General features: G+C 46.3%; 5 non-coding genes across 5 annotated transcripts; 3 read left to right on the top strand and 2 right to left on the bottom strand.

Annotated features, from left to right (window-relative positions):
* The first annotated feature begins 1,397 nt into the window (after positions 1–1,397).
* On the top strand, positions 1,398–1,469 carry TRNAE-UUC. Its single transcript has one exon. It is a non-coding gene; the product is annotated as a tRNA-Glu (tRNA).
* A 5,485-nt stretch (positions 1,470–6,954) lies between these two features.
* Positions 6,955–7,028, bottom strand: TRNAN-GUU. Its single transcript has one exon. It is a non-coding gene; the product is annotated as a tRNA-Asn (tRNA).
* Positions 7,029–13,006: 5,978 nt separating this feature from the next.
* Positions 13,007–13,079, top strand: TRNAV-CAC. The gene has a single exon. It is a non-coding gene; the product is annotated as a tRNA-Val (tRNA).
* Positions 13,080–18,177: 5,098 nt separating this feature from the next.
* Positions 18,178–18,250, bottom strand: TRNAV-CAC. Its single transcript has one exon. It is a non-coding gene; the product is annotated as a tRNA-Val (tRNA).
* A 5,978-nt stretch (positions 18,251–24,228) lies between these two features.
* On the top strand, positions 24,229–24,302 carry TRNAN-GUU. Its single transcript has one exon. It is a non-coding gene; the product is annotated as a tRNA-Asn (tRNA).
* Positions 24,303–24,673: the final 371 nt, after the last annotated feature.

Below are 24,673 nucleotides of genomic sequence, written 5' to 3'. Positions count from 1 at the left end.
CGAGTGGGACCGGGGTGGCGGGGAGGAGCCGGGAAGGATGCGCGCCTGAGGGTGGATGTCGGGCGCCAGGAGTCCGGCACCACGATCAAATGCCATTCTTCACCCTGCCCCGCGCACCTGCCGCCCACCCCCGGGATGCCAAAAGACATGGCCCCTAAATCTTCTCTGCAGGCTGAACCGAAAGGGGCGTGAAGTTCCAGAAGGGGCGAGAAGAACTTCGTTGAGCCAACCCAGCCCTTTTGCCTGTCTGGCTGGCTCTCCTGGACAAGGCTCAAAAGAGGCTGAAATCGGGAACGGAACCACAGAATAAACCTAAAGGCAGAAATCCCCGAGATCTCGAGGTTAAAAGTCTCAAACCCTAACGCCCAACCTAGCGAGGGAGGGAGTCGGGGGGGGGGACCGCGAGTAGAATGGACCCCTGAGCCTTTATCAGGAGAGTCATCTGGACAAGCTCAGAGAACAGGACTATCCATGCACATCAATGGTTCTCACTGGGGGGCGGTTTTGCCCTCTCCCCCTCCTCCAGCCCCCCTTCCCCCGCATCCCTGCTGGGACGCTAGGCAAAGTCTGGGAACGTTTTTGATGGTCACAACTGGGAGAACGGGGGAGGGGAGAGTTGTCTCCTGCCATCTAGTCAGCAGAGGCGAGGGATGTTGCTAAGCATCTTCTAATCCACGGGAGGAGCCCTCCCCGCAACGAATTATCCGATCCAAAATACCAGTACCATCGAGGTTTCGAGGTCGAGAAACCCTGGCGTGGGTCAATGTGCACACACTTGACCGACGAGAAATCACGAGTTGGTGACTAGCTGGATATTGGATGCGAAGAAAACTCCAGCGTCGGACACAACTCTCAGATTTTTGGTTCAAGTGTATGGAAGGATGCAGGTGCCCTCAACTGAGATGGGAAAGTGGCAGGAGCAGCAGGTTGTAGGGGGAAGGTCGGAGATCAGTTCAGGGCCCCAGAGGTGTCCTCGAAAGTGTTTTCCATCCAGGCCGTCTGCGTGCTTTATGATGTTGGCCATGCTGGGGGTTCTAGGCGTTCAGCCCCCTTCTCACCCCAGGCGCCTGCTCGCTTCCCCCTCTTCCCGGCACCCCAGCCCACTGCCCCGGCCCCGGCCCGGGCCCGGGCGAGTCCCTCGACGCGCTGCCGCCTCGCAAACAGGCGTCTCTAGGTCAGTTGTGACGAAGTAACTCGGTCCGGAATTGTGGCCCTGGTGGGCCTCGCAGAGTGCTCGGGGAAAGCAGAGACGGAATGGCCTTAGGGAAAGCAGGGACGGAATGGCCTTAGGAGACGACTCCTGGAGCATCGGGCGACCTCCACAAAGCTCAAAAGTTTCCAGAGCTCAGGAAATGAGGCATTCCAGATGGCACAAAGGAGACAGGGCTCCTCGCGGCTCCCTGGTGGTCTAGTGGCTAGGATTCGGCGCTTTCACCGCCGCGGCCCGGGTTCGATTCCCGGTCAGGGAACTCCTTTTGCGCCATCTGGCACCCTCCAAGGGCCAGATGCAGAGGAGCCGCCGCACCGAGTGCCAGACTCCGGCCAAAGAAGGGCAAGTCATGGTAGGCTGCTTCTCAGGACACACAGCACTTGCTTAGCTCCGCGTGGGTCGTCACACGCACAAGCGACTCTCCAGAGCTGCTGAGCGTCTTGCACAGGCTTACACAACTGTGCGGCGATGCCAATCCACGTGGAGCTGCACCCGAGAACCCCACGCTTCTTGCCGCTGCCTGAGATCCCAATGACTAAGAGGGAGGCCAAGCCAAGTCGTGGCGTTTGTGCGCACCCTGGAAGCCGCCGGGTCAGCTGAGCCTCCTGAGCAACTTTCACAGGTAAAGTGATTGTTAGGGCCTTCAGCGGAGGTGACTGGAGGCGATACCCGCGAGGGTGGGAGGGGAGTGAGCGGCGGACGAGGTCCTTGAGGGCTGTCCCCCTTGTACAGTGAGCCAGTAGGGAGGTGACGTTAACTGACCCAACAAAGGCAGCATGTGAAGTATGCACAAATGGAAAACTAGTACCAGGCCCGTAAGAGGAAGGTAGGCGTGAAAATCAACACCGGAACATCAAAACGATGGTATTACAGTCAATTCCCACAATTTCTACACTCTACCAAGCACATGCGCACGTTTTCCCTTTTCCATTCAATGCTCCCAAGAGGGGTTCGGATAAATCCTGCGTCCACTGTAAGTCAAGAGGAGAGCGAGAGTCAGGGAGGCGAACTGGACTGACTCGACGGAGGCAGCAGGTAGAAACAGGTAGATGAGACGGCTTGGTGGCTGCTGGTCTGGAGCCGCTGCTGAAAGACGGTCTGGTTAGCCAGATGGTGGGTTGGCGTGTGGGGGACTGTCGGTGGGATTCTTTGGCAGAGAGTCGTTTGGAAGAATGGCGACCCTGAGTGTACGGTGGGGGGATAGGAGGCTGTGCTGTGCCAGCAGGGCATGCATTGCTGGCAGGGACGAGGGGCGAGGGGTAGCAGGGAGAGAGGGGGACCAGAGACACCAAAGTGGTACTCCCTAGGCACTCGGGATGTGCTGACCCCTGTGATCTCCCCACATGCGGGGAAACTCGTCTGGGGTCTTTGTTGCTAGTGGACACCTGGGTTCACCGCAGACTTGCATAAGGTCACCAGAGATCCTTTGCGGCCCTCCTCCTAGGGATCTTGAGGGCGCTTCCTTGGCACTCTCACTGAACCTCACGAACAGGCAGATAGGAGCTCTTTCTCTTTTACACAGTGAATACGGTTACTGGCAAAAAGCCCTGGCCCAAAGCTTGCGTTTAAACAGAAGTGATAAAAGTGATTGTGGGTTGTTTTTTTTTCCCCCCCCCAGTCATAGCAGTTATCACTTTTTCTTTTTTTCTGCGGCTGCTGTTGTTGTTGTTGTTCTTTTTGTGTTTTTTTTTTTTATTATTATTTCAGGATATCATGAGGGTACAAACATTTTGGTTACATTTTATGTCTCTGCCTCACCCAAGCGAGGATTAGAGGCATACCCTTCCCCTCTACAATGCTCACCGCATCCATTAGTTGTGAGTTTATCCCCCTCCGAACCCCCTAATCCCGGGAGAACATTACTACCGTGTGAGGACCATAGCGTTGATCAGTCAGTGCCAACTTGATGGTGAGTACATGTGGAGCCTATTCTTCCGATCTTGAGATACTACACTTCGGATAATGGGCTCACGCTCTATCCAGGAAAACATAAGAGGTGCTAGATCACTGTTGTTTCTTATAACTGAGTAATATTCCATTGTATACATATACCAAATTGTAATAATCCACTCATGAATCGACGGCCACTTGGGTTGTTTCCACATCCTTGCAATAGTGAATTGTGCTGCCATAAACATTCGGGTGCAGATGTCTTTATTATAGAATGTCTTTTGCTCTTTTTGGTAGATGCCTAATACTGCTATTGCTGCATTGAATGGTATTTCTATTTTTTAGCTCTTTGAGGTATCTCCAAATTCTTTTCCACAGAGGTTGCACTAATTTGCAGTCCCAGGTTGTGGGGTTTTTTTTTCTGGACAAATTCCTGGAAATGCACAACCTTCCAAGACTCAATCAGGAAGAAGTAGAACTCCTGAACAGACCGATAAGGAGCAGTGAGACTGAATCAGTAATAAAAAGTCTTACAACCACCACCACCACCACCACAAAGCTCCAGACCAGATGGATTCACAGCTGAATTCTACCAGTTCTATAAAGTAGAACTGGTACCCATACTGCAGAAATTATTCCATAACATTGAGAAGCAGGGAATCCTCCCCAACTCATTCTATGAAGCCAACATTACCTTGATACCAAAGTCAGGAAAGAACACAACAGAAAAAGAAAACCATAGACCAACATCCCTCATGAATATAGATGCAAAAATCCTCCATAAAATACTAGCAAACTGGAATTCAACAGCACACACACACACAAAGATCCACCATGACCAAGTGGGCTTCATCCCAGGGATGCAAGGATGCTTCAACATAAGTAAATCAATAAATGTGATTCACTACATAAACAGAAGCAAAAACAAAGACCACATGATCATCTCAATAGATGCAGAAAAAGCATTTGACAAAATCCAGCACCCTTTCATGACAGAAACCCTCAACAAACTAGGCATAGAAGGAACATATCTCAAAATTATAAAAGCCGTACATGACAGACCCACAGCCAACGCTCATTCTGAATGGGGAAAAGTTGGCAGCATTCCCCCTAAGAACTGGAACAAGGCAAGGGTGCCCACTGTCATCACTTCTACTCGAGATAGTGCTGGAAGTCCTAGTTGGAGCAATCAGGCAAGAGAAAGAAAGAAATAAAGCATATCCACATCGGGAAAGAGGAGGTCAAACTATCTCTTTTTTGCTGACGATATGATCTTGTATCTAGAAAACCACAAAGGCTCTACCAAGACACTCCTGGAATTGATAAATACATTCAGCAAAGTCTCAGGTTATAAAATCAATCTACACAAATCAGTAGCATTTCTATATACCAATAACAGCCAAGCTGAGAGTCAAATCAAAGACTCAATACCTTTTACAATAGCTACAAAGAAAATAAAATACCTAGGAATATACTTAACCAACGAGGTCAAAGATCTCTACAAGGATATCTACAAAACGCTGAAGAAAGAAATCGTAGCTGACACAAACAATTGGAGAAACATATCATGTTCATGGATTGGTAGAATCAATATTGTTAAAATGTCTATACTAACCAAAAGTGAGTTACAGATTCAATGCAATCCCCATCAAAATACCAATGGCATACTACACAGATATAGAGAAAATAATTCTACACTTTGTTGGGAACCACAAAAGTGCCCAGATAGCCAAAGAAATCCTAAGCAAAAAAAAAAAAAAAAAGCTGGAGGCATCACATTACCAGACTTCAAACGATAGTACAAGGCGATAGCAATCCAAACAGCACAGTATTGGCACAAAAATAGAGACATAGATCAATAGAACAGAATAGAGAACCCAGATATAAAACCATCTATCTGCAGACAACTGATCTTCAACAAAGCAGACAACAATGTACACTGGGGAAAAGAAGCCCTGTTGAATAAATGGTGCTGGGAAAATCAGATAGCCACATGCAGAAGAATGAAACAGGATCTCTATCTCTCACCACTCGCGAAAATTAACTCAAGATGAATAAAAGACTTAAATGTAAGGCACGAAACCATAAGAATTCTAGAAGATTTGGTCCTCACCTGGAGCACCAAAAAAAAAAAACATTAAAAAAATTCTAGAAGAAAATGTAGGAAAATGTCCTCTAGATTTTAGTCTAGGTAAAGGATTTATTTATGACTAAGACCCCAATGGCAATTACAACAACAACAAAAATAAATAAATGGGACTTGATTAAATTACAAGGCTTCTGCACAGCTAAGGAAATAATCAACAGAATAGACAGCCTATGGAATGGGAGAAAATATTCGCAATCTACACATTCGATACAGGGCTAACATCCAGAATCTACAAAGAATTCAAACAAATTGGCAAGAAACAACAGGGACAACAACCCCATTAAAAAGTGGGCAAAAGACATGAACAGAAGTTTTTGAAAAGAAGATAGACAAATGGCCAAGAAACTTATGAAAAAATGCTCAACATCACCAATCATCGGGGAAATGCAAATTAAAACCACAGTGAGATGTCACCTTACTCCTTATAAAATGGCTTTTATTAAAAAGTCCAAAAGCAATAGATGCCGGCACTGATGCAGAGAGAAAGGAACGTTTGCTTATACACTGTTGGCGGGACTGCAGATTAGTACAACCCCTATGGAAAACAGTATGGAGATTTCTCAAAGAACTCAAAGTAGACCTACCATTCAATCCAGCAATCCTACTACTGGGCATCTCCCCAGAGGAAAACAAGTCATTTTATTAAAAAGTCATCTGCACTCTAATGTTTATAGCAGCACAATTCACAATTGCAAAGATCTGGAATCAAGCCCATCAATTCATGAGTGCATTAACAAAATGTGGTATATCTATGCCATGAAGTACTACTCCAGCCATAAAAAAGGATGAATTAATGCCTTCTGCAGGACTTTGGAAGGAATTGGAGATCATTATCCTAAGTGAAGCATCTCAAGAATGGGAAAACAAACACCACACGTACTCTCTGATGAATTGGAACTAACCGATGTGCACACAGGTGCATGGAGGGGAGTAAAAGTCATTGGAAATCAAGCAGGGAGGAAGGGGAGAAAGGGAGGGGCAAAACCCCACCTAACGGGTAGGATGAACACTACTCAGGTGATGGGCATGTTTATGGCCCTGACTCAAGCTGTGTGACAAAAACATTTGTACCCCCTTAGTATTTTGAAATAATAATAATAATGATAATAAAACCCTAAAGCAATCACTAAGTAACAAAAGAAAGCATGATAGCTAATAAGCCAGCAAAGAAGAGTAAATGATATGATATAAAAACCATGCAAACAGTGTAACCCAGCAATCCCTCTTCCAGGACTCTACCCTATAGAAATACCTGCACAACTGGCCAAAGATATGTGTACAAGAATACTGTCTGCAGCATTGTTTGTAATAATAAAAGCAAGTGATCAAATTAATGTCAAAAGTATATGGGAAAATGTAAACAAATACGAGTAAAAACAACCGATGGAACTCTTGTCAGAAGTAAGGTAGAGGATAATATCGACGTTCCTGGGTTTCCCTATTCTTGCAGGTTCCCACGCATACACCTAGTTTGTGCTCAAGGGATCTCATCTTCTAGGAGGATCCGAAGGACTCTTCTTTTGGGTTCTCTGGCGATGCACAAGATAGAGCTCGCTCTCTCTCTCTCTCTCTCTCTGCGCAGTTCTGTAGAGGCTTGGAAAGAACTGCAAACATTTTAAAACAAGCACCGCGCTCCCTCTCTTTGTGCGCAGTTCTGTAGAGTCTTGGAAAGACTGCAAACATTTTAAAACAAGCACTGCGTCTGCGTCCCTGGGTGGGCTCGAACCACCAACCTTTCGGTTAACAGCCGAACGCGCTAACCGATTGCGCCACAGAGACGACCGCAACATGCTATTCTGGGCTATGTTATCAAAGAAGTACTCACAAACTTCCCATCCCTCCGTCTTCAGGGTGCCCCTTGCAGGACAGACTGGGCAAGTTCCAAAGGCTCAGAAAACCGGAGAGGCTCATTACATCATCTCTTGCAGACCCAGATTCTTAGAGCAATGGGCCCGCGTTCCCCTGGTTCTTTTGTTGGATCTCATGAGTAAAAAATGAGGTCTTTGGCTTTTATAGATTAAACCTGGTTCTTGGGCTTTATCTCTCTGTCATCTATCTTTCTACCTATCTCATTTATACATGGTCAATAATTTCCTCCCATCAGTGACATCAGTGTGGAAGGTTTGGGTTTTGGTTTAGGGAAATAAACCTCTTGTGATGAACTTGGGTGGTAGTTGACAGAGATCCATCCTCTCTTATAGTTTGTGATAGATGACAAACAACTCTGGCCGGTATGAGCTCCTCCAAGTCAGTACCCGTGGGCTATTGACATGTGCACATCTACATCAGGCTTTGGGCACTTCATTGCTTTATAGCACCGCTGAATTTTCCAGGACCTTTTTATTCTTTCCACACTCAGACCTGGAATTAGCCATTTCTCAAAATTCCTCGTTCATTCTAACGGATGATGACATTTAGAAACGGAGATCTGGGTGTCAGTTGTGCTCACTGATACTGCGGTATCATTGCCCCTCAGCAATAAAAACATCAAAAGGTCATACAGATATCTCTGATTCCAAACCATTACCAGAACGCACAACTCTTTCTTCCTTTCCCCATGACATATTTTATTTCCATTCTCTCACAATGACAACACTGATTACCACATTATCAGCGTATTTCCTCATTTGTTCTGCCTTACAAGGAACTCAAAGGAGTTTCAGAATTACTCCACAATAAAATTACCAACCCCAAACCTCAATTAAAGTACTGTACATGGTTTCTTTGCAGTCCCTAAAAGGTACTCCACTAAGAATGGGTAGGTAGAGCATTGCTTTTAAAAATGACCAGAGTTAGCCAGGTGTGGTGGTGTATGCCTGTAGTCCTACATACTTAGGAGGCTGAGGTGGGAGGATGGCTTCAGCCCAGGAGTTCAAGGTTGCAGTGAGCTATGATTGTACCACGTGACAGAGCAAGACCCTGTCTCATAAATAAAATAAAATAAAATAAATGTCCCTGTGGTATACCGGGACATTCAACTCCAATTACAGTGTAAAAAGTTGCAAGAGAGTATCACTCCTACCCTAACCATGAGAACACTGTAGATAAACAAAAAATAACAGTTTTTAAATCACTAGAAAGCTTAGGATGCAAAGAAACTAAAATGAACGGAATTCCAGGAAGTGACAAATCCATTTTACCAAAGAAGAGATCCATGGCCGTTTTTATCTCATGTGAACTGGGCAGAGTAGGAGTCTACAATATATGTGAATAAAGTGTAGTTAATCCAAATCTTTCACAAATGTGTAATGGCAACATGTCGGTAACTGGGCTGGATTAGAATCCCAAGGAGCGCTAGTCACAAATCTAGTGAGTACTCATCCATATACTTTTGTCCACACTGTCATGGACTCAACTGTGGTCCCCCCAAACTCAAACGCTGAAGCCTTAACCCCCAAACAGCTGGGAAGGTTGACTGTATTTGGAGATGGGGGCTTTAAAGAGGTAATTAAGTTAAATGAGGATGTTGAGGTGGGTTCTAGTCCAATCTGACTGGTGTTCTCCTAAGAAGAGGACATTAGGACATACAGAGGAAAACACCAGAGATGTGCCTTACACAGAAAAAAGGCCATATGATGACACAGCAAGAAGGTGGCCACATGCAAGCCAAGGAGAGAGGCCTCAGGAGAAACTAAACCCACCAACACCTTGATCTTGGACTTCTGTCCTTCAGAACTGTGAGAAAATAAATTTCTGTTATTTAAGCCACCCACTTTGTGATTTTTTTTTTATGGCAACCCTAGCAAACTCATACAGGTATCAACAAATTCAGGGTATCACACTGAAAGCTGGAAGTATTGCAAGAGGACCGTGTGTGTGTGTGTGTGTGTGTGTGTGTGTGTGTGTGTGTGTGTGTGTGTGAGAGAGAGAGAGAGACAGACAGACAGACAGACAGACAGACATAGACTGAGAGAGACAACTGCCAGGGGTCGAGGTGGTCATAACACAAGAAGCCACACTGAAAGTGACAGTCAAGACTTTATGCACGCACCATGAAAGTATAAGAAGAGGCTAAACAGAATGGGTGCCAGCTCTTTCGATGTTCCATTTTTCTCTATGGAATGGCACCAAGTAAGAGTCACATGTATCAGTGACAATGGGGGGATATCTCACTGCCAAGGAAGCCTTGAACAAAAGACTCCTGCCATTTTATGGATCCAGGGGCCACAGGGAGAGAGAGAGGTATGGGTTAGGAATAGGAAAGTACTAAGTGCTGAGTCTGGGTTGATAAAAGTGTCTTTAAGTCCCCCTGATAAGATCATCTCCTCAGAGGCACCTGAGCAGTATTTCAGCTAAGTCCACCCCCACCCCACCCTATAAAGAATCCTCTGAATAGAGGCCCCAGGGGGAGGGGCCTTAGTCCTTAACTGCAACTACCTTCAGAGACTGCAAAGCACTGGCTAGTCACCAAATGTGGCAGGGGAGGGGAGGGCAGCTTCCCCTCCTTAGGCCTACCTGGTAAAGCCTTTTAATTGCCTGTGGTGGGGCCTGAAAAATCACACATAGGATTTTGGCCTGGAGCTGGACTCAGACTGAAAATAATCCCCTCCCTCGCATGTACTTCCCAGAGTGCAAGTCCACAGCCTGGCAAATGCTGGGAACCAAGAAATTTGCTGTGAGAGATAACACTGGAATCTGGTCCAAATATAAGGCAGATACCTTCCCCAAGTGCTGAGCACAAGACCACCGGAGGCAGGCACGGGGCAAATGAGCCGAGAGGTCACCCCCAGGCACATAGGGCTTTCCCTGAGTGCCTATCTTTGGACTGCTGAAGACTTAGTCGGGCAGGATTGCAGAGAACAAAACCACTAGGAACTTAGGGTCTTCACTGAGTACGCTTCAGTAGCCCCCCAAAGGCTGGGTAGGGGGTGAGGATAGTAAATATGAAATATATCCTTCTGAGGCACGACGGGACTTTACCTCAGACCTCGAAGTCATCCACTGGAGCCTAGAAGCAAGGAAGCAGGGTGAAAAAAAAAGCATCATTGGAAGCTTGCAGCAGGGAAAGGGGGTTCTATGAGCCAAAAAGCTAGCAGCCAGATATAAAAGCAAAAGAAAGCTGGCCTCTGGGCTGTACTGCATAGTCTCACCGACTCTGAGATCCCCATCTCTGATGAAGGAAGAGTTGTGGCAGACTGAATCTAATTTAGATGTAACAAAACCTACACCCAGCTCAAGTACAGATTAGATTGGCTCAAGGCTCTAAACTACAGGCCTGAAAGAAAAATAGGCAAGTCCATAATTGGGAGTAAATATTATTTCCTTCAATTTCTACTGTTCTTTTGCACACACTGTTTGACACATATTAAAAATTATAAGACGCATAATTAAACAACAAAGAGGCACCTAATAAAGAGAAAATAGAGTCCATAAAAGTATAGCCCCAGAGGAGGTAGGTGTTGGACTATATTAAACAAGGACTTACGGAATATAGTCTTGAAAAACAAAAAGGTAAACATGTGGTCAAAAGAGAAATGGAAACTGAAAAAGAACAGAATGGAAGTTCTAGAAATAACAAATGTAATATGAGAAATGAAGGATGCACTCAATGGGATTAACAAGAGCCTTTGCATAGTGGAGAAAAGGAAGGTAGGTGCACCTTTCATCCTTTCCTCCCGTGTGAAAATCTTCCTGCCCCACAAGAGCTTCCACACCAAGGTAGCCGCCACCTGCAGACCTCAAAATTGGATGAGGTGGAGGTGGGGTTGAGCCCAGCAGTGTGACTTGTTTTTGATGAAAGCTTCCAGCTTTAGCCAGACTTGTTAACATGCAGAGGTGAAGAAAATCAGAGGAATTCCAAAATCTCTGTGTATGAATCAGGGAGGGGATCAGCAGGAATAAATCACTTAAGAGTAACGAGCAATCAAGGGAAGGGTAAAAGAATAGGATGGAAACCTGTTGGATCACTCTGCAGGGAATGGCCTCTAGGTGGATGGGGTTACTACTTATTAGGTTAAGAGCCAAGTCCGCGGATGGGGAGCACAACCAAAGCATCTAACCCTCTAACTCTCAGTTTCACAGCATGGTTGCTAAAGGCTGGTTCTAGTAGCTTCTGGAAGCCAAGGAGCCTGAGCATAAAAATCCTATAAATTGGCACCTTCTGCCCTACAGTGGAAACCTGGCCGGGAACAGGACAGCAAATCCAGGTACTGGTTCTCTGGGGAATCCACTGACCTGAACCTATGGAAAGTTTATTTCTTCAGTGGTTGGTGCAATCTCTTTGTCCTCCCACTGCTTGGTGCCTCGAGAACCAGTTTCTCCCAAACTAGAGATGGCCACCAGCTCTTCCTGCAAGAAGGTGTTCAGGGCCCAGTGACAGTTCAGGAGGCTAAACATACTCAAACTGCTCCGGAAAATCTGTGTGATATCTGAACTTTTCTTCTCTGATGCCTCTGGTGAGTCCCTGGTACAGGCCAAGTCCTGAAGGATCCTTCTTTTACTCTCTTGTGTCTTACAGAGACATAGAGCAAATAAGTGAAAGTTTATTCCAAGACTTCTTCCCTTTACTACACCCTTGACCACACCCTTTGGCCATGGAAGGAGGCCAGGCCAGTGCAAAACAATTTGACTACATTTGAGGTGGACACAAGACCCTTACTCGTCTATCCTTTAAAGCTTTTTGCCCTCTACCTTTGTCTAAGACTCATATTCTCACTTTTTGTTTTGATTATGGTTAGCCGGATACAGATTTGTACTACTCTTAATATTTAAACCTTTTGCTGGCTGATACACTACTGTAACTAACTATCATGTACTTTCATACAAAATCTGAGAAGACCTGTACCCATTATAATTAGCAGCACTTTTTATTTCAGAATATTACATGGATACAAATGGTTTGGTTACATGAATTGTTTTTGTACAGTTTGAGTCAAAGGTATAAGTGTACCCATCACCCAGATATTGTGCATTGTACCTATTAGGTGTGAATTTACCCATTCCCTCCTCCCCCCTCCCAACTTTTTGGTTTCCGTTGAGTTTTACTTCCATATGTGCACATGAGTGTTGATCTATTAGTTCTAATTTAGTAGTGAGTACAAGTGGTGTTTGTTTTTCCGTTCTTCGGATACTTCACTTAGAATAATGGTCTCCAGTTCCTTCCAGGTTGTTAACAAAAGGCAACCATTTTTCTTTAATAGCTTAGTAGTACTCCATGGTATGCATATACGACATTTTATTAATCCACTCATGTATCGATGGGCACTTGGGTTGATTCCACATCTTTACGATTGTGAGTTGTGCTGCAATGAATATTTGGGTGCAAGTGCCTTTTTGATAAAACGACTTTTTTTCCTTTGGGTAAAGCGCCAATAGTGAGATTTGCTGGATCACATAATGGTAGGTCTACTTTTAGTTCTTTGAGGTATCTCCATGCTACTTTACATAGATGGTGTACCAGTTAGCAGTCCCACCAACAGCGCATAAGCGCTCAAGAACCGCCGCCGCCTGCAGCTTCTGGGAGCCGGAGAGTCAGCCTGGGGAGATTGCACAGCGGCGCTTAGTTCTGGATCTGGAACCTGCGTGAGATGCGGGATTCCCTAGCCAGATTGTGGGTCCCCAGGGTCTTGGCCTCGGGGGTAGGCGCGAAACCTTAAGCCCAGACCTATGGGAGCTACACTGTCTCAGTTTGAGGGATCGCTGGTATTCCACTTGATTTTTGAAATACAGTTGGATTTCTTATGTTGCAAACTATAATAATGTAAATCGCACATGCTGAGCTGTCCAGACTTATACCTCGCACCGAAGGCCAGCATGCGGTTTCCGTAGTGTAGTGGCTATCACGTTCGCCTCACACGCGAAAGGTCCCCGGTTCGAAACCGGGCGGAAACAGTCCCCTTTTCCTGAACGTCAATCCTTTCTCAACAGGGGCGGGGGAAACCGGTCAGTCAGCTCGACGGCCACGGGGCTCCGGTGCCGAGTGTAAGTAGGGAGGCAAATGCGTAGCTGTATCTTTGAGTCGCAAGACATACGAGTGAGATTGTCATTACTACCACCCAACCGATATCCTGGCTACCAATCTACACCTCATTTTTCGCCTCCTATCCCTTCTGGAGAGGAGGCCACAGATGTCTCTGGCTCCCACGAAGGGAGGTGGGGGCACACGACAATCGCCTCTTCAGGAGGCCAGGAAATCCCTTAAGCGATTATGTCCCTGAAAGCTCAGCAAGTGTTTCTGAGGGGTCCCGGGTGGCTTCTCTCCATCTGGGAGCACAGCTGCAGAACAGGTCCACTTGCCTGAGAGAAAACCAATCCAAATCCGCTTCTGGATCTCAACCTGAGGCTGTATACAGTCAACCTTCCACCGTCACACCGATTAAAAGTCTATATATTTTTATATTAGAATTGCATACGTTCCTCTACCCTAAATAATGTCCAGAAAACTGTAAGGGTCCAAACCACCGTCCGGACGTTCGGGCAAACAACCATTTTAATGGCTACAATTCCCGATGTGTGGTGTACGGATCCCGGAAGGCTCTCACGCCCTGGCCCGCCCTTCTCCACTGCTTTGTCCCTGCCCCTTGGCAGCTCTGCCTTGACGGGTTTGGGGCCGCTGCGCCCAGCGCTTGCCGTGCCCTCCGTTCTCTGGAGGGGGTGCTTAGGCAGCGTGGTGCCACAGGCCGCCGCTTGGACCTGCTGAGTGGCCGCCACTGGTGTAGCTGCAGGCAGAGGCGCCCGCATCCTCAGGAATCTGCCCTTTACCCAGGCGAAAGGCCCAGCCGCTCTCCCCACGGCTTCCTGGCGGCGGTACTAGGGCTTTTGCCCACGAGCCTCGTCCTTCCTTGGTCCCTACAGCCACGGCCTCTAAAGATTCACCGCGTTTGAGCTCTCCGTACCGCTGCAGCGCTACACTGCTTCCTGGAGGTTTAGTTTCTGCCCAAGGCCCAGCACTGATAGCATGGATCAGCAGTGACTTTATGATTCTCCGCCTGGACTTCATGGATCCGCCAAGAGTGTAGGGGAATGCGACCAGGTTATCAGTTCCAAACGTTTTGTTCTATGCGCAGAACGGCACCAGAACACACCTCCCACGCTGGAAGGCGGGGCCTGGAGGGCGGTTGCTGCCCCTCAGGCCAAGCACTGACTGATTACTGTAGTATCACAACCCCGCCCCCAAGTCAGCCAAGTCGATAAGTAGACAAAGTCATTAGCATCTTTTATTCCGCAAAAAACGCCAGTGGGATTTTTTTTTCTTTCCCTCATTTCCTCAGCTGACAGAAGCCCTGCTCCTGGCTGCTGCATCTCTGCACTGACCAGGCTTACCTAAGCAACAGACACTCCCGCAGAGGTAATAAACGAGGTTTAGTTGACAGTGAGAAAAGAAGAAAAACAACTACATGCTTTGGCCAGAAACTGAACCTAGGGAAGAGGAAAAAAATCACTAAAGATTCTAGTTTGGGCAGGCGCGGTGGCTCACGCCTGTAATCCTAGCACTCTGGGAGGCCCAGGCAGAAGGATCGTTTAGGCTCAGGAGTTCGAGACCAGCGTGAGCAAGAGCGAGACCCCCGTCCCTACTAAAAATAGAATGAAATTAGCCAGGCAACTAAAAATATACAGAAAAAATTGGCCGGGGATGGTGGCGCATGCCCGTAGTCCCAGCTACTTGGGAGGCTGAGGCAGAAGGATTGCTTGAGCCCAGGAGTTTGAGGTTGCTGTGGGCTAGGCTGACGCCACGGCACTCTAGCCCCGGCAACAGAGTGAGACTGTGTCTCAATAAATAAATAAATATTAAAAATAACTAAATCAGGAGTAGGTTAGTCAAAAGTCAATGTTACACTTCTTCTAGTTGCAGAGGTTGGAGAGCTAGAAATTATACTCCTCAGACTCTCTTCCAGGTTGGGTTCCGGATAACAGTTAAACTCTGCCAGTTAGATACAGTCAAGAGAGAGCTGGCAGCTGTAAGGAGAGGCAACCTTCCTTCCTGTTGCTGTTATTGATGGCAAACAACATTATGAAAGCACGAGTTAGAGGCACTTGTGACTGGCATCTGTAATCTAATTTCTAGTCTATTTAGTGAGTGTGTGAGGCACTGATGTTGGCAGCAAAGCTTCTTGAGCAGGTAAGGGAGGAAAAGGTAAGGGAGGAAAGTCACTGAACTGCATAGACCAATGTTTCCACCTAAATTGCAGCCTTTCCAAGAAATAAATATCTTTCTAGTAGTTTGCTTCTTAAACTGAACTCCAAATCATGCATTAAGTTAATCTATACATCTCTTTCTATTTATTAAGTTTTCAATCAGTACTGTGTTTTTAAATCAATCTAGATTATTTTTATATTCAATGTATAGAAACTGCATAGTATGGTTACACTACATTTATCTATCTACTCCTATTATTATAGGCATCTATTAATACTCTCCCCAACTGCCTTTCAGAATCTATAAGCAGTAGTAAAATTGTCTCCATACATGTGTCATTATGGGATCTGTGCCACTGTTTCTCTGTGTTATATGCACACAAATAGAACATAGGTGGTACAGGATTACACACAATTTGCTAAATTTTGCTAGGCTACTCTCAGACTGATCCTCAGAATAGCTGCATTAGTTTACTTCCCAGATATGGAAAAATATTGCCAATGTTCTGTTGTTTGAAGACAAAAATTCCACTCATACTTGTAATCCTAGTACACTGGGAGGCCAAGGCTGGAGGATCACTTTAGGTCAGAATTTCAAGACAGCCTGAGCAAGAGTGAGATGTCCATCTTTACCCAAAACAGAAAATATTAGCTAGGTGTGGTGGTGCACGCCCGTAGTCCTGGCTATTCAGGAGGCTGAGGGAAAAGGATCAGTTGAGCCCAGGAGTTTGAGGTTGCACTGAGCTATGATAATGCTACTGCACTCTAGCCTGGGGAAACAGAGTGAGACTCTGTCCAAAAAAAAGATGAAATTCCAAAGGTTTGCATGATCCTAATGGGATTGGTTCCTAATTATCTCAATTGGAGTTGGCTTGAAGGCATCTAGACAACGCATACATATGGATGTATGTAATAATGAGTGCAACCCTTTCTCCGTTGATTATGTTTTGAATTAGTATTATTATTATTATTATTTGAGACAGTCTCACTCTGTTGCCGGGGCTAGAGTGCCGTGGCGTCAGCCTAGCCCACAGCAACCTCAAACTCCTGGGCTCAAGCAATCCTTCTGCCTCAGCCTCCCAAGTAGCTGGGACTACGGGCATGCGCCACCATCCCCGGCCAATTTTTTCTGTATATTTTTAGTTGCCTGGCTAATTTCATTCTATTTTTAGTAGGGACGGGGGTCTCGCTCTTGCTCACGCTGGTCTCGAACTCCTGAGCCTAAACGATCCTTCTGCCTGGGCCTCCCAGAGTGCTAGGATTACAGGCGTGAGCCACCGCGCCTGCCCAAACTAGAATCTTTAGTGATTTTTTTCCTCTTCCCTAGGTTCAGTTTCTGGCCAAAGCATGTAGTTGTTTTTCTTCTTTTCTCACTGTCAACTAAACCTCGTTTATTACCTCTGCGGGAGTGTCTGTTGCTTAGGTAAGCCTGGTCAGTGCAGAGATGCAGCAGCCAGGAGCAGGGCTTCTGTCAGCTGAGGAAATGAGGGAAAGAAAAAAAAATCCCACTGGCGTTTTTTGCGGAATAAAAGATGCTAATGACTTTGTCTACTTATCGACTTGGCTGACTTGGGGGCGGGGTTGTGATACTACAGTAATCAGTCAGTGCTTGGCCTGAGGGGCAGCAACCGCCCTCCAGGCCCCGCCTTCCAGCGTGGGAGGTGTGTTCTGGTGCCGTTCTGCGCATAGAACAAAACGTTTGGAACTGATAACCTGGTCGCATTCCCCTACACTCTTGGCGGATCCATGAAGTCCAGGCGGAGAATCATAAAGTCACTGCTGATCCATGCTATCAGTGCTGGGCCTTGGGCAGAAACTAAACCTCCAGGAAGCAGTGTAGCGCTGCAGCGGTACGGAGAGCTCAAACGCGGTGAATCTTTAGAGGCCGTGGCTGTAGGGACCAAGGAAGGACGAGGCTCGTGGGCAAAAGCCCTAGTACCGCCGCCAGGAAGCCGTGGGGAGAGCGGCTGGGCCTTTCGCCTGGGTAAAGGGCAGATTCCTGAGGATGCGGGCGCCTCTGCCTGCAGCTACACCAGTGGCGGCCACTCAGCAGGTCCAAGCGGCGGCCTGTGGCACCACGCTGCCTAAGCACCCCCTCCAGAGAACGGAGGGCACGGCAAGCGCTGGGCGCAGCGGCCCCAAACCCGTCAAGGCAGAGCTGCCAAGGGGCAGGGACAAAGCAGTGGAGAAGGGCGGGCCAGGGCGTGAGAGCCTTCCGGGATCCGTACACCACACATCGGGAATTGTAGCCATTAAAATGGTTGTTTGCCCGAACGTCCGGACGGTGGTTTGGACCCTTACAGTTTTCTGGACATTATTTAGGGTAGAGGAACGTATGCAATTCTAATATAAAAATATATAGACTTTTAATCGGTGTGACGGTGGAAGGTTGACTGTATACAGCCTCAGGTTGAGATCCAGAAGCGGATTTGGATTGGTTTTCTCTCAGGCAAGTGGACCTGTTCTGCAGCTGTGCTCCCAGATGGAGAGAAGCCACCCGGGACCCCTCAGAAACACTTGCTGAGCTTTCAGGGACATAATCGCTTAAGGGATTTCCTGGCCTCCTGAAGAGGCGATTGTCGTGTGCCCCCACCTCCCTTCGTGGGAGCCAGAGACATCTGTGGCCTCCTCTCCAGAAGGGATAGGAGGCGAAAAATGAGGTGTAGATTGGTAGCCAGGATATCGGTTGGGTGGTAGTAATGACAATCTCACTCGTATGTCTTGCGACTCAAAGATACAGCTACGCATTTGCCTCCCTACTTACACTCGGCACCGGAGCCCCGTGGCCGTCGAGCTGACTGACCGGTTTCCCCCGCCCCTGTTGAGAAAGGATTGACGTTCAGGAAAAGGGGACTGTTTCCGCCCGGTTTCGAACCGGGGACCTTTCGCGTGTGAGGCGAACGTGATAGCCACTACACTACGGAAACCGCATGCTGGCCTTCGGTGCGAGGTATAAGTCTGGACAGCTCAGCATGTGCGATTTACATTATTATAGTTTGCAACATAAGAAATCCAACTGTATTTCAAAAATCAAGTGGAATACCAGCGATCCCTCAAACTGAGACAGTGTAGCTCCCATAGGTCTGGGCTTAAGGTTTCGCGCCTACCCCCGAGGCCAAGACCCTGGGGACCCACAATCTGGCTAGGGAATCCCGCATCTCACGCAGGTTCCAGATCCAGAACTAAGCGCCGCTGTGCAATCTCCCCAGGCTGACTCTCCGGCTCCCAGAAGCTGCAGGCGGCGGCGGTTCTTGAGCGCTTATGCGCTGTTGGTGGGACTGCTAACTGGTACACCATCTATGTAAAGTAGCATGGAGATACCTCAAAGAACTAAAAGTAGACCTACCATTATGTGATCCAGCAAATCTCACTATTGGCGCTTTACCCAAAGGAAAAAAAGTCGTTTTATCAAAAAGGCACTTGCACCCAAATATTCATTGCAGCACAACTCACAATCGTAAAGATGTGGAATCAACCCAAGTGCCCATCGATACATGAGTGGATTAATAAAATGTCGTATATGCATACCATGGAGTACTACTAAGCTATTAAAGAAAAATGGTTGCCTTTTGTTAACAACCTGGAAGGAACTGGAGACCATTATTCTAAGTGAAGTATCCGAAGAACGGAAAAACAAACACCACTTGTACTCACTACTAAATTAGAACTAATAGATCAACACTCATGTGCACATATGGAAGTAAAACTCAACGGAAACCAAAAAGTTGGGAGGGGGGAGGAGGGAATGGGTAAATTCACACCTAATAGGTACAATGCACAATATCTGGGTGATGGGTACACTTATACCTTTGACTCAAACTGTACAAAAACAATTCATGTAACCAAACCATTTGTATCCATGTAATATTCTGAAATAAAAAGTGCTGCTAATTATAATGGGTACAGGTCTTCTCAGATTTTGTATGAAAGTACATGATAGTTAGTTACAGTAGTGTATCAGCCAGCAAAAGGTTTAAATATTAAGAGTAGTACAAATCTGTATCCGGCTAACCATAATCAAAACAAAAAGTGAGAATATGAGTCTTAGACAAAGGTAGAGGGCAAAAAGCTTTAAAGGATAGACGAGTAAGGGTCTTGTGTCCACCTCAAATGTAGTCAAATTGTTTTGCACTGGCCTGGCCTCCTTCCATGGCCAAAGGGTGTGGTCAAGGGTGTAGTAAAGGGAAGAAGTCTTGGAATAAACTTTCACTTATTTGCTCTATGTCTCTGTAAGACACAAGAGAGTAAAAGAAGGATCCTTCAGGACTTGGCCTGTACCAGGGACTCACCAGAGGCATCAGAGAAGAAAAGTTCAGATATCACACAGATTTTCCGGAGCAGTTTGAGTATGTTTAGCCTCCTGAACTGTCACTGGGCCCTGAACACCTTCTTGCAGGAAGAGCTGGTGGCCATCTCTAGTTTGGGAGAAACTGGTTCTCGAGGCACCAAGCAGTGGGAGGACAAAGAGATTGCACCAACCACTGAAGAAATAAACTTTCCATAGGTTCAGGTCAGTGGATTCCCCAGAGAACCAGTACCTGGATTTGCTGTCCTGTTCCCGGCCAGGTTTCCACTGTAGGGCAGAAGGTGCCAATTTATAGGATTTTTATGCTCAGGCTCCTTGGCTTCCAGAAGCTACTAGAACCAGCCTTTAGCAACCATGCTGTGAAACTGAGAGTTAGAGGGTTAGATGCTTTGGTTGTGCTCCCCATCCGCGGACTTGGCTCTTAACCTAATAAGTAGTAACCCCATCCACCTAGAGGCCATTCCCTGCAGAGTGATCCAACAGGTTTCCATCCTATTCTTTTACCCTTCCCTTGATTGCTCGTTACTCTTAAGTGATTTATTCCTGCTGATCCCCTCCCTGATTCATACACAGAGATTTTGGAATTCCTCTGATTTTCTTCACCTCTGCATGTTAACAAGTCTGGCTAAAGCTGGAAGCTTTCATCAAAAACAAGTCACACTGCTGGGCTCAACCCCACCTCCACCTCATCCAATTTTGAGGTCTGCAGGTGGCGGCTACCTTGGTGTGGAAGCTCTTGTGGGGCAGGAAGATTTTCACACGGGAGGAAAGGATGAAAGGTGCACCTACCTTCCTTTTCTCCACTATGCAAAGGCTCTTGTTAATCCCATTGAGTGCATCCTTCATTTCTCATATTACATTTGTTATTTCTAGAACTTCCATTCTGTTCTTTTTCAGTTTCCATTTCTCTTTTGACCACATGTTTACCTTTTTGTTTTTCAAGACTATATTCCGTAAGTCCTTGTTTAATATAGTCCAACACCTACCTCCTCTGGGGCTATACTTTTATGGACTCTATTTTCTCTTTATTAGGTGCCTCTTTGTTGTTTAATTATGCGTCTTATAATTTTTAATATGTGTCAAACAGTGTGTGCAAAAGAACAGTAGAAATTGAAGGAAATAATATTTACTCCCAATTATGGACTTGCCTATTTTTCTTTCAGGCCTGTAGTTTAGAGCCTTGAGCCAATCTAATCTGTACTTGAGCTGGGTGTAGGTTTTGTTACATCTAAATTAGATTCAGTCTGCCACAACTCTTCCTTCATCAGAGATGGGGATCTCAGAGTCGGTGAGACTATGCAGTACAGCCCAGAGGCCAGCTTTCTTTTGCTTTTATATCTGGCTGCTAGCTTTTTGGCTCATAGAACCCCCTTTCCCTGCTGCAAGCTTCCAATGATGCTTTTTTTTTCACCCTGCTTCCTTGCTTCTAGGCTCCAGTGGATGACTTCGAGGTCTGAGGTAAAGTCCCGTCGTGCCTCAGAAGGATATATTTCATATTTACTATCCTCACCCCCTACCCAGCCTTTGGGGGGCTACTGAAGCGTACTCAGTGAAGACCCTAAGTTCCTAGTGGTTTTGTTCTCTGCAATCCTGCCCGACTAAGTCTTCAGCAGTCCAAAGATAGGCACTCAGGGAAAGCCCTATGTGCCTGGGGGTGACCTCTCGGCTCATTTGCCCCGTGCCTGCCTCCGGTGGTCTTGTGCTCAGCACTTGGGGAAGGTATCTGCCTTATATTTGGACCAGATTCCAGTGTTATCTCTCACAGCAAATTTCTTGGTTCCCAGCATTTGCCAGGCTGTGGACTTGCACTCTGGGAAGTACATGCGAGGGAGGGGATTATTTTCAGTCTGAGTCCAGCTCCAGGCCAAAATCCTATGTGTGATTTTTCAGGCCCCACCACAGGCAATTAAAAGGCTTTACCAGGTAGGCCTAAGGAGGGGAAGCTGCCCTCCCCTCCCCTGCCACATTTGGTGACTAGCCAGTGCTTTGCAGTCTCTGAAGGTAGTTGCAGTTAAGGACTAAGGCCCCTCCCCCTGGGGCCTCTATTCAGAGGATTCTTTATAGGGTGGGGTGGGGGTGGACTTAGCTGAAATACTGCTCAGGTGCCTCTGAGGAGATGATCTTATCAGGGGGACTTAAAGACACTTTTATCAACCCAGACTCAGCACTTAGTACTTTCCTATTCCTAACCCATACCTCTCTCTCTCCCTGTGGCCCCTGGATCCATAAAATGGCAGGAGTCTTTTGTTCAAGGCTTCCTTGGCAGTGAGATATCCCCCCATTGTCACTGATACATGTGACTCTTACTTGGTGCCATTCCATAGAGAAAAATGGAACATCGAAAGAGCTGGCACCCATTCTGTTTAGCCTCTTCTTATACTTTCATGGTGCGTGCATAAAGTCTTGACTGTCACTTTCAGTGTGGCTTCTTGTGTTATGACCACCTCGACCCCTGGCAGTTGTCTCTCTCAGTCTATGTCTGTCTGTCTGTCTGTCTGTCTGTCTCTCTCTCTCTCTCACACACACACACACACACACACACACACACACACACACACACACACACACGGTCCTCTTGCAATACTTCCAGCTTTCAGTGTGATACCCTGAATTTGTTGATACCTGTATGAGTTTGCTAGGGTTGCCATAAAAAAAAAATCACAAAGTGGGTGGCTTAAATAACAGAAATTTATTTTCTCACAGTTCTGAAGGACAGAAGTCCAAGATCAAGGTGTTGGTGGGTTTAGTTTCTCCTGAGGCCTCTCTCCTTGGCTTGCATGTGGCCACCTTCTTGCTGTGTCATCATATGGCCTTTTTTCTGTGTAAGGCACATCTCTGGTGTTTTCCTCTGTATGTCCTAATGTCCTCTTCTTAGGAGAACACCAGTCAGATTGGACTAGAACCCACCTCAACATCCTCATTTAACTTAATTACCTCTTTAAAGCCCCCATCTCCAAATACAGTCAACCTTCCCAGCTGTTTGGGGGTTAAGGCTTCAGCGTTTGAGTTTGGGGGGACCACAGTTGAGTCCATGACAGTGTGGACAAAAGTATATGGATGAGTACTCACTAGATTTGTGACTAGCGCTCCTTGGGATTCTAATCCAGCCCAGTTACCGACATGTTGCCATTACACATTTGTGAAAGATTTGGATTAACTACACTTTATTCACATATATTGTAGACTCCTACTCTGCCCAGTTCACATGAGATAAAAACGGCCATGGATCTCTTCTTTGGTAAAATGGATTTGTCACTTCCTGGAATTCCGTTCATTTTAGTTTCTTTGCATCCTAAGCTTTCTAGTGATTTAAAAACTGTTATTTTTTGTTTATCTACAGTGTTCTCATGGTTAGGGTAGGAGTGATACTCTCTTGCAACTTTTTACACTGTAATTGGAGTTGAATGTCCCGGTATACCACAGGGACATTTATTTTATTTTATTTTATTTATGAGACAGGGTCTTGCTCTGTCACGTGGTACAATCATAGCTCACTGCAACCTTGAACTCCTGGGCTGAAGCCATCCTCCCACCTCAGCCTCCTAAGTATGTAGGACTACAGGCATACACCACCACACCTGGCTAACTCTGGTCATTTTTAAAAGCAATGCTCTACCTACCCATTCTTAGTGGAGTACCTTTTAGGGACTGCAAAGAAACCATGTACAGTACTTTAATTGAGGTTTGGGGTTGGTAATTTTATTGTGGAGTAATTCTGAAACTCCTTTGAGTTCCTTGTAAGGCAGAACAAATGAGGAAATACGCTGATAATGTGGTAATCAGTGTTGTCATTGTGAGAGAATGGAAATAAAATATGTCATGGGGAAAGGAAGAAAGAGTTGTGCGTTCTGGTAATGGTTTGGAATCAGAGATATCTGTATGACCTTTTGATGTTTTTATTGCTGAGGGGCAATGATACCGCAGTATCAGTGAGCACAACTGACACCCAGATCTCCGTTTCTAAATGTCATCATCCGTTAGAATGAACGAGGAATTTTGAGAAATGGCTAATTCCAGGTCTGAGTGTGGAAAGAATAAAAAGGTCCTGGAAAATTCAGCGGTGCTATAAAGCAATGAAGTGCCCAAAGCCTGATGTAGATGTGCACATGTCAATAGCCCACGGGTACTGACTTGGAGGAGCTCATACCGGCCAGAGTTGTTTGTCATCTATCACAAACTATAAGAGAGGATGGATCTCTGTCAACTACCACCCAAGTTCATCACAAGAGGTTTATTTCCCTAAACCAAAACCCAAACCTTCCACACTGATGTCACTGATGGGAGGAAATTATTGACCATGTATAAATGAGATAGGTAGAAAGATAGATGACAGAGAGATAAAGCCCAAGAACCAGGTTTAATCTATAAAAGCCAAAGACCTCATTTTTTACTCATGAGATCCAACAAAAGAACCAGGGGAACGCGGGCCCATTGCTCTAAGAATCTGGGTCTGCAAGAGATGATGTAATGAGCCTCTCCGGTTTTCTGAGCCTTTGGAACTTGCCCAGTCTGTCCTGCAAGGGGCACCCTGAAGACGGAGGGATGGGAAGTTTGTGAGTACTTCTTTGATAACATAGCCCAGAATAGCATGTTGCGGTCGTCTCTGTGGCGCAATCGGTTAGCGCGTTCGGCTGTTAACCGAAAGGTTGGTGGTTCGAGCCCACCCAGGGACGCAGACGCAGTGCTTGTTTTAAAATGTTTGCAGTCTTTCCAAGACTCTACAGAACTGCGCACAAAGAGAGGGAGCGCGGTGCTTGTTTTAAAATGTTTGCAGTTCTTTCCAAGCCTCTACAGAACTGCGCAGAGAGAGAGAGAGAGAGAGAGCGAGCTCTATCTTGTGCATCGCCAGAGAACCCAAAAGAAGAGTCCTTCGGATCCTCCTAGAAGATGAGATCCCTTGAGCACAAACTAGGTGTATGCGTGGGAACCTGCAAGAATAGGGAAACCCAGGAACGTCGATATTATCCTCTACCTTACTTCTGACAAGAGTTCCATCGGTTGTTTTTACTCGTATTTGTTTACATTTTCCCATATACTTTTGACA

The sequence above is a fragment of the Lemur catta genome, chromosome 3 (genome assembly GCF_020740605.2).
Source record: "Lemur catta isolate mLemCat1 chromosome 3, mLemCat1.pri, whole genome shotgun sequence".
Taxonomy (NCBI): Eukaryota; Metazoa; Chordata; class Mammalia; order Primates; family Lemuridae; genus Lemur; species Lemur catta.
Note: the sequence above shows the minus strand (reverse complement) of the source record. Positions and strands in the feature narration are given on the sequence as shown.